The sequence below is a fragment of the Anolis carolinensis genome, chromosome 5, assembly GCF_035594765.1.
Source record: "Anolis carolinensis isolate JA03-04 chromosome 5, rAnoCar3.1.pri, whole genome shotgun sequence".
Classification (NCBI taxonomy): Eukaryota; Metazoa; Chordata; class Lepidosauria; order Squamata; family Dactyloidae; genus Anolis; species Anolis carolinensis.
Window position 1 is genome coordinate 34,390,519 of NC_085845.1, and position 16,537 is coordinate 34,407,055.

A 16,537-nucleotide genomic window follows, 5' to 3' on the forward strand; every position below is an offset into this window, starting at 1 on the left:
TTTTAATAAGCATGCTTTTTTTGTTTCAGGAGTGACTTGAGAAACTGGAAGTCACTTCGGGTGTGAGATAATTGGCCTTCTGCAAGGACATTACCCAAGGGATGCCCATATGTTTTGATGTTTTTACCATCCTAGTGGGAGGTTTCTCTCATGTCCCCACATGGAGCTGGAGCTGATAGAGGGAGCTCATCCACACTCTCCCTGGGTTGGATTCGAACTGGCAATCTTCAGGTCAGCAACCTTCAAGTCATCAGTCCTGCCAGCACAAGGGTTTAACCCACTGCACCACTAGGGGCTCCAATAAACATGCTTAATCCATATGCTTAATCCTAGAGAAGAACTCATAAACTGGCTCTACTACACTGTGGAACCAACGCAGTTTGATGTCACTTTAAACTGCCATGACTCAATGACATGGAATCCTGTGACTTGTAGCACTCTTTGGCAGAGATGGCTAAAGACTTCAACCCTCATAATTCCATAGCATGTTAAAGTGGTGTTAAACTGCATTAATTCTACAGTGTAGATGCACCCATAGACACCTTCATCAGAGTTAAGGCTAGCACCAGTTTTATGGCTGTTTTTCTGTCTTTTTCATCATCGAACTTGTTGCTGTTTACTGCAAACAATACCTTTAGTGTAAGCAGCGAACAGACAGGGGGGTCAATATTCATCAGTAAAACAGCGCAAAACCACACTCTAGATCTGGAAACTGGAGCACATTCCAGATTGCAGCCTTGCTTTTTCTTCTAAATATAAGCAACCAAGTTTGCCATGGTTGCTTAAACATGTGACTAACAAAAATGTGCACTTTGGTCCTTATTTAGAAATGAAACCAACTGTTGTGAAATAAGAAGATGAACTGCTCCTGCTCCTGCCAACTAAAAACACCATGCAGCCATTCTTTCCTTCCTTAATGGTTTTGCTGTGGCAAAGGGGTGGGGGACATGGGATAAAGGGGCAAGAAAACACAGGGTGGTTACAGAGGGAAATTGTAGTAAATGCCCCAAAATTGGCAAACAGGGCAGGATAATTGCTTTAAAATAGTTTTGCCTAGAACAAACTAAATATTTTTAAAATTCCATGGGTAGCCATATTGGTCATTTGGCAAAATACAACAACATCCAATATAAATATTTTGGTGGGACCTTTATTCACTGTGAAATAGAAAAAGGGAAGAGACTAGAAACAACCAATGAACTGAAGGTTAAAAATTCTCAGGATATGTAAAATAATAATAATAATAATAAAACTTTATTTATACCCCGCCACCATCTCCCCAACGGGGACTCGGGGCGGCTCACATGGGGCCATGCCCAAGACAATACAATAGACAAAATATAAAAACAACATATCAGAATGCAATTAAACAATGCAACAATAACACTACACAATACAGAACAAAAAAGCAGAACGTAGCATAACATAACAAGGGCGGGCCGCATGGACACAAGGTTAAAAACTCGGGGTAAGAAGAGATAAGAATAAAACCATGGGAACAGGGTCTACAGAATACATGTTGGGGAGAGAAACACAGGAGGTATATACAATTACTCTCTGAAAGCACACCGGAAGAGCCATGTTTTTAAAACTTTCCTAAAGGCTAAAAGAGTGGGGGCTAGCCTGATCTCAATGGGCAGTGAGTTCCACAAACGGGGGGCCACAGCAGAAAAGGCCCTCTCCCTTGTTCCCACAAGGCGGGCCTGTGATAAAGGCAGTGGAGACAGGAGGGCCTCCCCAGATGAACGAAGGGCTCGGGCAGGTTTATAGTAGGAGATGCGGTCACGAAGGTAGGCGGGTCCCAAACCGTTTAGGGCTTTATAAATGATGGTCTGCACCTTGAATTGGGACCGGAAAATGAACGGCAGCCAGTGGAGCTCCTTAAACAAGGGAGTAGATCTCTCCCTGAAACTCGCTCCCGTTATTAATCTGGCCGCCGAGCGTTGGACTAGTTGTAATTTCCGGGCCGTCTTCAAGGGAAGCCCCACGTAGAGTGCATTACAGTAGTCCAGTCTAGAGGTAACTAAGGCGTGCACCACCGTGGTCAAGTCAGACTTCACGAGGTATGGTCGCAGTTGGCGCACAAGTTTGAGTTGTGCAAAAGCCCTCCCGGCCACCGCCGACACCTGAGCCTCAAGCGTCAACGCTGAATCCAGGAGGACCCCCAAACTGCGGACCTGTGATTTCAGGGGGAGTGCAACCCCGTCCAGCACAGGTTGCCACCCAATACCCCGATCCGACGAGCGACTGACCAGGAGGGCCTCTGTCTTGTCGGGATTGATCCTCAGCTTGTTCCTCCTCATCCAGTCCGCCACAGCGGCCAGGCACTGGTTCAGCATCCGAGGGGCTTCCTTGGAGTCAGATGGGAACGAGTAGTGGATTTGCGTGTCATCTGCGTAGAGATGGCAACGCCCTCCAAAACTCCGGATGACCTCTCCCAGCGGTTTCATGTAGATGTTGAAAAGCATGGGGGAAAGAATAGACCCTTGCGGGACCCCACAGGTCAAAGGCCAGGGGTCCGAGCAGGTGTCCCCCAGCTTCACCATCTGGGAACGGCCCTCCAGGAAGGACCGGAGCCACTGCAAAACAGTGCCACCGAGCCCCATCCCAGACAGCCGTCCCAGAAGGATACCATGGTCGATGGTATCGAAAGCCGCTGAGATGTCCAGGAGAACCAGCAGGGTCACACTCCCCCTGTCCAGTTCCCTGCGGAGGTCATCCACCAAGGCGACCAAAGCCGTCTCGGTACTGTGCCCAGGCCTGAAGCCAGACTGCGAGCGGTCCAGAAAATCAGTGTCATCGAGGAACCCCTGGAGCTGCGAGGCAACCACCCGCTCCAGAACCTTGCCCAAAAATGGGAGGTTGGAAATTGGTCTGTAGTTGTTACATACGGATGGGTCTAACGAGGACTTTTTAAGTAGCGGTTTTACTACCGCCTGCTTAAAGCAGGATGGAACTGACCCCTGGCACAAAGAGGCATTAATTATAGTCACAAACCAATCCAACAGCCCCTCTTTGGCCAGCTTAACCAGCCAAGAGGGACAAGGATCCAGAGCGCAAGTGGTCGCCCTCACAGACCCAAGAATCCCCTTCACGTCATCAGGAAGAACAAGCCGGAAAGAATCCCACAAGATCGAACAGACAGGTACCTCGGTTACCTCCGCTGGAACTACAATTAAACTGGAGTCCAAGTCACGGCGTATCTGAGCAACTTTGCCTGCAAAATGGTGCGCGAAATCGCTGCACCTGGCTGCCAAGTCATAGGGGAGCCCCTGGGCCTCAGGAGGCCGCAGAAACTCTCCCACAACTCGGAACAGCTCAGTTGGCCTATTGGCCGCAGACGCTATGCGAGCAGTCGTGAAAGCTTTCCTGGCTGCTCGCAGAGCCACGGAGTAAGCCTTAATAGCGGCTTTAGCCCGTGCTTGGTCTGACACGTCCTGAGATTTCCTCCAGATGCACTCTAGTCCCCTCCTCGTACGCTTCATCACAGCCAGCTCCTCAGTGAACCAAGGGGTCGACGTGGCTCTGCGCAACGAGAGGGGACGTTCGGGAGCGATCATGTCCAATGCCCTTGCCAGCTCACTATTATAGCGATCAGCCAGGACATCGACAGGATCGCCAGTCTCCAGAACAGGAAGATCCCCAAGAGACCTCAGGAGTCCATCCGGATCCATCAGCCTCCTGGGTCGGACCATCTTAGTGGGTCCACCACCCCTGCGGAGGTTAGAAGACACGGCGAAACTTACACAGATCAGATGATGGTCAGACCATGACAATGGAAGAATATTTTGCTCTTCCACTCTGACTGTTCCACCGTCCACAATAAAAACAAGGTCCAACATGTGTCCCGCCTGATGTGTGGGCCCAGATATAACTTGAGACAGCCCCATGGTCGTCATGGCAACCATGAAATCCTGAGCTGCACCTGTCAATGTGGTCTCGGCATGAATGTTAAAGTCTCCCAAAACTATAAGTTGTTGGGAGGCCAGGGCCACATTAGAGACCACATCTGCTAGCTCAGACAGGGAGACTGCTGGGTCGCGGGGTGGACGGTACACCAGCAAAATCCCCACACTGTCTCGGGCTCCCACCCTCAGGAAGACACACTCGAACCTCGAAGTTTGCGGAACGGCACATCTGATCAGGGCGATGGACTGCCGAAAGATCACCGCGACTCCTCCTCCCCGCCCCCCAGCCCTGGCCTGCTGATGCACCCCAAAACCCGGTGGACACAACTGAGTGAGATTCACCCCACCCAGCTCGTCCAACCACGTCTCGGTGATGCATGCCAGATCCGCCCCCTCATCCAGGATTAAATCCTGAATAACAGCTGTCTTACCATTGACAGATCTGGCATTCAGAAGCAAAACCTTAAGGCCGGGGGGTCTGTCCTGAAGACTACCACACCTATTCCTCTCCAGGGTCGCAAAAACTCTGTTGCGCTTCTCCCTGGGTCGCAAGTGACCGCTCTTCCTCCTCCTCCTCCCCCACACTACCTCAATGGTGCCCCACCCGTGGGAACCCTCTACCTCCTGGGGGGTTAATTGATTAAAAGAAGATTTTATTTCTCAAAATAGATTCTGTCACTCATTTTTGTATCAGAATGATAATAATAATAATAATAATAATAATAATAATAATAATAATAATAATACCTTTATTCTTATACCTCGCCACCATCTCCTCAAAGGGACTTGGGACAGCTTACATATGGGACAAAATGCCCATAGAAACAAATACAAAACAATCCATCAAAGCAAAAACACAATTAAAATAAAAAACATAGTTAAATATAACAATCCAGATAAAAGCACAATTCAATAAAACATAGGAGTATAAAACAGCAGTGTTAAAACTCAATAAAAACAATACTCTATGAAACCAACTGCCATAGTACAATGGGCATGACCAGGCTATAAAGGGGCCGGGCATGGGATAGAGCACGCAGATAGTGTATCAGATACCTATTTGGGCAGTCAAATGGCACAAACTTCATTGTTTCAAATCCCACTGGCTTCTTCATCAAGCAAAGATGGTAAAAAAGAAAGTTGGTTTTATTAGAATATTTTTAACTACCCTTGTTCTAAGTCCCCTTATGGCAAAAAAGCATGTAGTCTCTATCTGCCTGGACCACCATTCAAGACCACATTGCACATCATCTGAAACAAACATCTCAAGCAAGATGCAATCCCTAACTAACACCATCAGTTTCCCACTCTGGAATGATAAACTGTATTTTAACATACTTATCCAACATCCGCTTATCCAGCATTTTGGGTTATCCAACACAGTTTGCCTCCCACCCCAATCCACAGCTGTTTCTCTAGACAGCAAGAATTGAACTTTTTATGGATTTAATTTTTGACAATGTTGCTACTGTAAGTTCATGTTATGCAATTCTATCTTTATTTGTAGTCAATTTGTTAGTAGCCAATGTTTTTGTAGTCAATGTTTTCAATATATTACAATGTTTTGGTGCTAAATTCATAAATACAGTAATTACTACATAAAGTTACCAGGTTTGAGGTGCTTTTTCTGTTGATTAGTTGTAAAACATGATGTTTTTGGTGCTTAATTTGCAAAATCATAACATAATTTGACCTTTAATAGGCTTTTCCTTAATCCCTCCTTATTATCCAACATTTTCACTTATCCAACATTCTGCCGACCCATTTATGTTGGATAAGTGAGACTACTGTATTTGCATTTTGAAAGTAGGTTTCATAGGCTGACAGATTTGTACCTGGTTAGGCAAATAAAGTTATCACTATAATATGCAGCTTTAGCATGGTTTGTTATTTTTTCCAAATAATTATAACTATACAATGTAGTTTCATTAACTACCTTCTCACCTAATTATATTTTTTTAATTTAAAAAAACATTTATTTGGCCTTTAGGAAAAATGTATGAAAGTACAGTAAGATGCTGGTATCTTCAGAACTAATGTGATTTCACTTACCCACATTTGACAAAATATGTTCACTCTGACATTTTTGAGATTCATCAGCATGAGTCTATAGTATACCTAGACAGAAGTCCTTCATTTCAATAGTGTTGGGTATTACGTGAGGTTTGGCATATCCATGTGAAATCTGGGAATGTATCCCCTATGAATACAGGACTCGTACCGTTTAGTGAAATAATGAGCTTTATGAAATTTGAAATCTGTTTCTATTATACATCTTCTAAGGAAACATATCCTAGAGTAGTTAATCATCAAACTACAAATCCTAGAGTTCCATAAACTACATCTATAGCAGTGGTATTGAATTTCCATAATTCAACATGACACTACATGACACTGTGTATGATTTGTAAGCATTAGCTTAATTTGCAACATAAAACAGATCACTCAAATCCTTATCTTTTTATTTAAAAAGACAATAAAAATACTCTGCATAATCTTGAATTTATTTGGGTCAAGTGTATGTATGTACGATAGATTATTTTCTCTTTACTCGTTCCTAGCTATCCATGAATTTACGAATGTGGAAGGAATAAAAATATACAAACAGAAAAACATGCTTGGAAAAGGACCAGAATAACTTTATGATAGCAGTGCTTTTCTGTGCTAAGCTTTTTATTTCTATTTCCATTTCTATTATACTATAAGAAGTTGCCAGAGCTATAAATACCAAGATTATGATATGTTAATTATAATCCATGTGAATTAATTGACATACCTTTGAAATAAAAAAAGATAAGGAATACCATGACAAAATACTCAGTAATGCAGTTAGATTCAGCTATTATCAAAGTGACAAGATTTTAAAAAGCCTCAATGTAGCTTTTGAAAAAGGGTGGACATTTTAAAATTAAGGCAAGATTTGAAAGCTTTAAATGAGTAGAGAACTAGGGCTTGGTTTTCTCTTAAAACATTCAGCTATTTAGCTAGCTAAGACGCGGAAGTTCTGTGGTTAAAGCTGTCACTTTTGCTGCTTGATGTCTCTCAAAAGTGAAACATCATGGTGCTCCTTTCTTTAAACTTCACTTTAGATGTTTTTGCATATTTTACTAACAAATTTGACAGGCAAAAACTAAAAGTTTTCCTTCTATATCATCACCAAATACATCCTTTTACAAAATTAGATTTATGCCAAAATATCTATCCACCATTTTTCGGAATATATTTGACTTATTTTGAAAAGAAAGTTGAGCAGACTTGAGCTTTCAATAATGTTTTGGAAGCCAACAGTCCACTACTTTTTCATACTAAAGACACTCATATTGAAGGCATAGTTTGCAAGAGCCACAAGGACTGTAGGCAAGTGAACATTTTGCTGTAAGCAGTGCTATCAAGTGAAATGTTCAAAGACATTTAAAACTAAAATTAAAATAGACTTGCACCAGTTTCCGAAAGATTAGGATTATGAAATATCAGTCAGAATCATATACACCATAATATTTCTGATTTCTACACATGGTTATGAAAGCTGAAGGAGAGAGAAAATTAATTCATTCGAAATGTGATGCTACAGGAAAGTTTACCAACATCATGGAACATCAAAAAAGGCCAATGAATAGGCCCACAAGCAAACCAAAGCCAAAACATTAACTAGAAGCCAAATTGTGCAAACAGAGGTTATTATACTTTGGACATATCACGAGAAAACATGATTAACTGAAGAGATTATAACAGTTGGTAAAGTATGAGGCAATAGCAAAAGAGGAAGACTCAATACAATAAAGAAAACCATGTCTCTCATATAGGAGCTGATGTCCATGGCTTTTCAAAGACTGTCGTTCATAGTACTTTATTGCCATAAGTTGAAGCTGACATACCAAATAACAGCAATGAACAGTTACCAAGTTGACTTCAAACTTGGCAGACAAATAATGGAATCTACACTTGTATGTACATCTACTCCTTTGGGATTCGTGGATTTGTCTTCCCAGCTACTAGAGCACAGGTCTACTCTGAGCTTAATGTTTTTTGTTCCTTAATTTAATTATGGAAATGAGAGTGTCTAATTTTCATGATCTATTCTGCTAATTTACACTGTTATTTCAGAGTTTGTAGAGATAAGAAAACCCAAACATGCCAAGTTTTCAAAATAAAGCAGCTACAATGTATCCATGTTATTCTAAAATATGAACTGGTAGTACATTAGACTAACTAGCCATATTGATGAGAAAGAAATGTCAAATATTTTGTTGAGAAGGAGACAATGAAAGCCTGAAAATGAGAATAACTTGGGGCAGGATTAAGCATATAGAGGAGAGTTCTGGTGACTGACATTTCTAAATATTGTATATTCCTACCCACATAACGGCTTTCTTGTAGAAAATTCAAATTGTGTTTTCTTGATGAACTTTTAAATATAACATCAGTGATAAGTAACTTTTACTTAATTGTTCTTAAAAAAAATTTCTGTTACCAACTCCAAATATTGATGTTATTAAAATGACACTGATAACTTTTATTTACATGACCAATGCCTGACATTGTCCAGGTAAAACATCATATGAAGAAACATAATGTGCACAGCAGCAGTATAGAAACAGAGTCATCTGTTATTGGCTTGGCAGGCAAATACATGTGTTAACAAAGTGTAGGATTGGTATGTTAAGTGCTTTTTTTACTCTTATTTTTAAAAGGACACCACTTGAAAGTTGTGCACTTACACTGTAACAGTTTGCAAATGACATATTCCAAAGATCCAAGTGTCTGAAGTGAACAAGGAAGAGAGAATATATCTTGTAGCTATCAAAAACATTTGCTTGTCTTTGCATAAACGTAAGAGATAGGGCAAAAAATGGGAACAACTGTGTTATATGCTGCACTTCAGTGATGGCCATGTCTAGAACATAGACCTATGTTTCTGCTTTCATATATATAGTTTGTAGTTTTGTTCATTTACATTTTAGACTTCAACTTCTTTTCTATCTGGAACTTTTTATATTACCTAGAAACTCAAGAAACTACCATAAACTAGGGCACACCATCTACCTCATCATTGTCTAAACCAAATGTCAGATTTCCACCATTTCAGATACAAATCTTTGAAATGTATTTGGAGATATCAGCGACCGATTCTAGGAGGTTATGTGTGTCTAAGAGAAGCCACAACCTGCACACTTATTAGTTTTCACACTTTAAACCAAGTAAGGACAACTGTGTTCATCCAGGGTCCAAGGTCCCGTCAGCCTTCGGGAACTTGGACAAAGACAAATCAAAGCCAAAGTGAATAATCATGGGAAATGAAGTCCAACAACTGGAGGTATGTATTTGCTCAGCCCAGATAACATTAAGTCAGATTCACCTAAAATCTTTGTCAAATGCAGAACACCGACTGGGAACTACCAAGGAAAATAAATGCTTGAGTTTGCAGGGACAAATTCCTTCAAAGACTTTTTGTTGCTTTTGGGGTTACAGATTCTTTCTGACTTATACCAATTGATGAAGGTTTTCCTTACAATGTGGATTGCACAAAAGTTTGAGTGCTAGCACCCACAATCCTAAAAAAATATTTCATAATATGTTGTTCCGTGCAAAAGAAATCACATTCAGAAAAAAGGTCCACATTTTGACAAGTGGTCCAAATTTACACAAAAACATTTAAAATGTCATTTAATTAACATGCGTTCATAAATATGTAGTTTACAATCTATTTTTACAAAAAGTGTTTGGGAGATACCTATAGCAAATGGATTAGGTCCAAACCATTTTTATAGTCTGTGCTTTATTCCCAAACATCTTGTGGTCAAATATGTGAATTTGCATGTCATTACAGACATAAAAGAGAGTAAAAACAAACATTTTGAAATTACAATGCAGTTATATATGGAAGAAGCAGTAACCGCTAAAAAAATGTCTGTTTATATCATTAATCTGTGAATGGTCTGATGTGCACAGCAATTTAATTTCAAACGCCATCTCAAACTTAACTAACAGAGAAGCACAGATTTGACTGCCTCTGTTTGACTAGGAGTGGATACAAATATAGAAAATAGTTACCGTATGTACATATATCACATATAATGATAGAGAACTTTGGGCTGTACAGAAGAATCCACTTCATTCAGCTCTACTGAGCTGTCCACAAACTACCTGTAAAAGAGCATCCACCTAACACTATGAAATAGAGAGCCGGCATGGCATGGCTATTGGTTTGAGTGTTGTACTACAATTCTGGAGACCAGGGAATGAATCCCCACTTGGCCATGAACATCCACTGGGTGACCTTGGGCAAATCACACTCTCAAAGCCTCAGAGAAAGTCAAAGACAAGCAACCTCTGAACAAATCTTGCCAATAAAACCATATGACAAGGTTGCCTTGGGGTTGCCATAGTCTGGAAAGGACTTGAAGACACACAAGCACACACTGTAAAATGCTGTTACTATGAGGATCCAGTTTAAAAAGTGTATCAAAATGCACAAGCAACCAAATAACTTCCTTACGCAGATATGACAAATACAAACTTTTAGACTGGAAAAATGCTTATGTTGTATAATTTACTGGAGTGTATTTCAACCCAAATCAATGACAAGAACATGGTTTCTATCATGTTTTTTAGATAAATCTATTTATTGATGCACACACACACCAGATCTTGTCCAATGTGAGAAAGAATGCTATTCTATAATGTCAGGATGTTAGAAGTAAAGGAGAAATTGTACACTTCACACTTGCAAGAGGAATAGAACGTATCACAATTTTGGCTAAATAGCATTTCTCTTCCCATGTTTCTTCTGATTTTGAGATAAAATGAGAACAAAAAGCAAGAAATAGTAGCAGTCTATTTTCAATATCACACTCAGTGTTAATTCTCTTATTAATTTAGCAGGCAACATAATGTTAATGCACTCCAAATTTAAGTTCAGTTTACCATGCATTTTTACTAGAAAAGAAAAGCTGTTTCTGACAAAGTCGTCTCTACTCAACATTTTCACCATTCCCTAAATTAAAATTGCTGAAAACTGGTTTAAAATAACGTTTACTGATATAAGAACTTCCTGGTGATGATTACTCATGCTTATAAATCTATTTATGTCTATGTCCAGACATGTGAAGTTAATTTCAATCATTATCAATACTGCTAGCGATCGCTGGTGGCGTACAATGGATTATTTTATTGTGGATTTGGAAATGATTCCAATAGAAATTATTCCTACAGAACAAGAACCACAGGTGAAAATGTCTCATCTATGCAGTTTGCTCAAACTGATGAGCTGAGTCCAGGATCCCTGAATGATTCAATCACATTTTTGAGAGTCATGCATTATATATTGGAAAGCCTCTTTTTCAGAATTTAAAACTTTATCCCCTCCAGTATATAACAACCTGAGGATTATGTCTCCCAAATTCACCAGAGCCAGCACAGTTTGTAAGATGAGTAAAATGATGGGAATCACAACATGCTATTTTGAGATAGCTTGGAGAAAACTGGTATAAACTCTGGTGGGTAAATGTCAAATAGGAATGGGCTATTCAGGTACAGTAATTAAATCAGCGTTATATAAAGTCCAGATATTTATTTTAAAAAATATGTTCAGTTAACACAGATATATATTCTGTTGACAGGGGATGATGCGTGCATAAGTTAACAACCCCAGTAACTTTCGAATGAGTAGCATACATATGATTGGGATACATACATGAGGAAGGGAGGACTAAATTAGAGTTATACCGGAAATTTTGGATTAGGCTTCATGCCAAGTTAAATGAAAGCAAATATAAAGCATTTTAATTGCTTTTGAAATTGGTCAGTATCAAGTCGAAGCTCAAACCACAGTGAATCAGACCTCTAAAGAAGGACCCACGTTGGACTTGATCCCAAATTAACATCCCAAACTCTGATCCTCTCATTTAAAGAAGTCCTCTTCCAAGTTGAAATTATTCCACGTTTAGACTTTCTGGCTTCTTATAAAGCAACTGGCGTTCCAGCAGAGCACAGTAAACAAATCACATGAAAGGCTGTGGTTTTGCAGGATCATTTCAAATGACCTTCTCTTTGTAAACATATACTTTACTAGAAATTGCCACATGAATGTATATACTTTTCTTCTTTCAAAACATCATCACTACAACAGAATCATCTAGCCCTGAAACTTGCCAGTTAACCCTCCCTAATCAAAGTGACCCTTCATGGTTCTTTCAAAGTTGGTGTGTTTTCTTTTTGTGGCACTGACAAGGATATTGTATCTACATAACACAATAAACTCACAGGCTTGAAGAAGGCATGATTCTTTCCCACACAAACATTGCATAGGTTCAATGCAAACCTATGTAACTAGTGGGATACTCTTCAATTATATTTGTGAGATAACAAAGCTATATCTGCAAGTGATTAAGAGATATTTTATAGTGACATAGTTTCAACTCTGTTATACAAGCCACATGTGTTCGTCTTCCATCCAAGAACATCTCTCTCTGGGTTGCTGTGAGTTTTCCAGGCTGTATGGCCATGTTCCAGAAGCCTTATCTCCTAACATTTTGCCCACATCAATGGCAGGCATCCTCACAACCTCTGAGGATGCCTGCCATAGACATGGGTGAAACGTCAGAAGAGAATGCTTCTGGAACATGGGCATACAGCCTAGAAAACTCACAGTACCTCAGTGTTTCCAGTCATGAAAGCCTTCGACAACACATCTCTCTTTGCTTTAAAATTTCTGTGTATTCAAATAGGACAACTGTCATACTCACTAACTAAGATAACTTTTTAAAAATTCCTAAAGGCACAGAAGGGAAAAAACATATTCAGACCTGGAAAAACATATATGTTTCTCCAAGGTTTGGTTCAAAAATAAACAAATGACTAGCTCTGGGGAGGTTAAAAATGCCAAGGCTGAAATATCATTACAAAAATGACACACAACCTTTCTGGCCCTTGTATTTTAAAAAGGGGAAACTAATAGAGAAACTGAAGCTCATCCTTAGCACTGTCCCTGAACTGGGAAAAGAAACCAAAGCAATGAAAAGAATGTGAACATTTAAGATCTGTGCAAATATTCTGGCACCGTTTGAAGCAACTGTTTAAACTCCAAGCTGAAAAAGATTGTTTGGATTTTGCTTTGGTCAGGCTGCGGTGGGGATGATGTGGGTGGAGGCGAAAACCAGAGTCCCATATCCTGCAAGTGGTTTAGGCAAAGCAGGAAAACTTTGGAGTGAGAGAGAGAAAAGGGGAGGAGGAGGAGAAGCCAGATGAAAATAACAGGCTGCCTTCTTGCCAGCTTCCCTACTTTTTCCCCTCCCCTTTCTCTCTGCTCAACCCATCCAAATAACCATCTTCTGGAGCACGAATTGTGGTATTTTTAAAGGAAAAGCTGCAGGTAAAGAGCAAGGAGAGAGCCCGCTTCTGTGGGGTACAGAGAGAGCATCTGATAAGCAAACCACCCAGACAGCAGCCACACATTTTCTCCAGACAGGAACCCTCTGAAAAGGCGTTGCGGGTGGTTCACTTCTGCTCTTGCTGGGATTTGCCAGTCAGTTTAGCCTTGCTCAGTTTCTCGACTCTGTTTCTTGCATCTACACTGTGGAATTAAAGCAGTTTGACACCTCTTTACCTGCCATGTCTCAATGCTATGGAGATATGGGCATAGTAGTTTACAAGCTTTCTCTGCCTAAGACCCCTTCCACACAGCTGAATAAAATCCCAAATTATCTGCTTTGAATTGGAATATATAGCAGTGTGGACTCAGATAACCCAGTTCAAAGCAGATATTGTGGGATTTTCTGCCTTGATATTCTGAGTTATATGGCTGTGTGGAAGGGCCCTAAGAGTCCTAGTGCCTCACCAAACTCCTTTGGCTCCACAGCACTGAGACCTTGCAGTTGAAGTGGAACCAAACTGCGCTAATTCTACTGTGTAGATGCCCCCAAGGAAGCTGTGAAGTTGTGCCAACAGAAGATTGACTTGGTTTGATCTCTTTCCCCCCAAGCCCGGCCCGTTAAGGAAATAATCCTGGTCTCAAAGTGAAAAAGGATAAGGAAGGTCACGTTTAGGATTTAAATGGGCAGGGAAAAGATTTGCTCAAGGAAGACTTGGGGTCCCAGGCTGCTTTTAGGGGGATCTAGAAGACGTATGTCACCGATTTTAATATCATATTAATGATCTAATATTAGTGTCAGAGAGAGAGAGGAAAGAACAAACGATGTCTTCTAATTCTCTCGCTCCCTTGAAAGACTCCGCCTTTTACACGCCGCGTTAGTTAACGCTGATTAACTGCCCCCAGATTGATTGAAATGCAAACTTTCAGTCCGAATTGGGGGAAAAGGAGAGTAAATCCGAGAGCGGGATTGCAAAGGCGCGGAGAGGTAACTAATCCGCTTTTAAGGGTCTTGCAAATAGGTCGCTCAAGTAGACAGGAACCCAAGGCGACCCAGGGCGCTTTAACTACCATGGCTGAATGCTATGGACTCCTTGAAGTCCTCTTGGGCTGAAGAAGAACTTGTAAAAACTCTCGAGGACCCCATAGCATTGCGCCAGGGCTATTCAAGGAATTCTACTAACTCAAGGAAAGCGAGGGATTCGTTTTCCACCCGGGGTCCCAGGGCGCGTCTACACTGTGGAATGAATACAGTTTGATGTAGGTCTCTAACCTCCTCTTCCCAAGCGTGGTGGTGCCTCGCCAGACTTCACCTAGCAGGATTCCACAGCATCGCGCCACGGCCGTTCAAGTGGTACCAAACCGCACTAATTCTACAGTGCAGCTGCACCCCGACATCTTCCCTTTCTCTCTACCTGGCGTTGGGTTTCATTCACCTCCACGCGTGGCTCTAACTGGTCCTTCCTTGCAGCGCCACTCCAGTGCCCGACGAGTGCGTCTACACTGTAAGATGAATGCGGTTTGACATCACTTGAACTGCACAGGCCGGATACTAAAGGAGTTATAGTTTAGTAAGACGCTTTGACAGAGAAATCTGAACTCCAGGGATCCCACAGCATTGAGGAATGTGTTGTCGAAGGCTTTCATGGCCGGAATCAACGGGTTGCTGTGAGTTTTCCGGGCTGTATGGCCATGTTCCAGAAGCATTTCTCTCCTAACGTTTCGCCCATATCTATGGCAGGCATCCTCAGAGGTCTGGGAGAAAGAATTTTTGTCTGTTGGTGACAAGTGTGAATGTTTCAATTGGCCACCTTGATTTGCATTGAATGGCCTTTCAGTTTCAAGATCTGGCTGTTTCCTGCCTGGGGAAAACCTTTGTTAGGAGGTGTTAGCTGGCCCTGATTGCTTCCAGTCTAGAATTCCCGTTTTTTTTCTGAGTATGTGGACAATTTCAACAGATAGGAGGAAACCATGAAAATGAACAAAATCAGGCTACCAGTATTTTTAAAAAAACCTCTAAAATCAAGACAGTAAATAAAAAACAACACTCAGAAAACAGAGGAATTCCAGACATGAATCAATCAGGGCCAGCTAACACTTCCCAGGAAAGGCTTCCCCCAGGCAGGAAGCAGCTAAACCTTGAAGCTGCAAGGCTATTCAGTGTTAATCAAGGTGACCAATTGAAACATTCACACTTGCCTCAAACAGAAAAGAGTTTTTTCTCCCACCCTAGACTTTCCACAGATATATAAACCCCACTTGCCTAGTTTCCAACAGAGCTCACAACCTCTGAGGATGCCTGCCACAGATGTGGGTAAAATATCATGGAGAAAATGCTTCTGGAACATGGCCAGACAGTCCGGAAAACTCACAGCAACCCATTGAGGAATGGCAGCGAAAGTGGTGCCAAAGTGAGTTGATGCGCACCTGGGCTGGAGGGGGCTCGCCTTTTGCCACGCGCCTCTCTTTCTGTCTGTCTGTCTGTCTGTCTCTTTCTCGGGCGTCTCCCACTCACCTGAGTCCCGCCTTGATTGGTCCGCGCGTCGCCCCACGAAGAAGTTCTTCTCACGCGAAGAAAGGAACTGCGGGGCGAGAAGAAGAAGGAACGCCGCCTGCCTGCCTGCCTGCCTGGAAAAGTCTCTCTTAGGAAGAGGAGAAGGATTGCTCCCGTGCTGCCTAGGAGTTGCCTTCTTCCAGTTGAGAGACCCAAACACCACCAAGCCCTTTTTCTCCGCTTTGTAAAACCTTTCAGCGAGCCGAAGCCCAGCAGGTCCTTCCCATTCTCCTCGCGGAAAGGGGTCTGTCTCAACGGGATGGAGAGGCGCAGCTCTGCCTGTCTCTAAGGCGCTCCCTCCGAAGGTTTCCCAAAGGGCTGTTTTGACATTGGACCCCAAAGCAACGCGCCCAAGCCAAGGAAGCGCCAAGGAGCGGCGGGGATGTCACTGCGCCGCACACACAGCCAGACAGACAGCCAGTCAGCCACACAGCGTCAGGGCTGCCCCACGCGCTCCCTCTCGCGCCCAGCCCAGCGCCGCCGAAGCCTATCGCAGCCAGGGACGCCCCCTCCCCTCCCCTCCCCTCCCCTCCCTCCCTCCCCGCCTCGTTAAGGCAATGGCCCCCCCGGGAGCGGGAGGCAAGGCTGGCCACCTCCTGCGGGAGCCCCATGGAAACACTGGGTCGCTGTGACTTTCCCCCCCGCTGTATGGTCATCCTCCGTAAGCATTCCCTTCCGACGTTTCGCCCACATCTGTGGCAGGCATCC

The 16,537-nt window shown here is 42.4% G+C and overlaps 1 protein-coding gene across 2 annotated transcripts in view; it reads right to left on the bottom strand.

Moving 5' to 3' along the window:
- ndnf (neuron derived neurotrophic factor) overlaps nt 1–16,287 on the bottom strand; it is a 42,402-nt gene extending 26,115 nt beyond the window's left edge. Inside the window, exon 1 of one of the 2 annotated variants that reach the window (XM_008112065.3) lies at nt 15,791–16,287. The gene's annotated coding sequence lies outside the window, so the exon portion shown is untranslated. Of the gene's footprint in view, nt 1–14,548; nt 14,710–15,790 lie in introns of those variants that run through there. The other variant, XM_062983588.1, reaches the window with a different exon arrangement.
- Between the last annotated feature and the right edge of the window lie 250 nt (nt 16,288–16,537).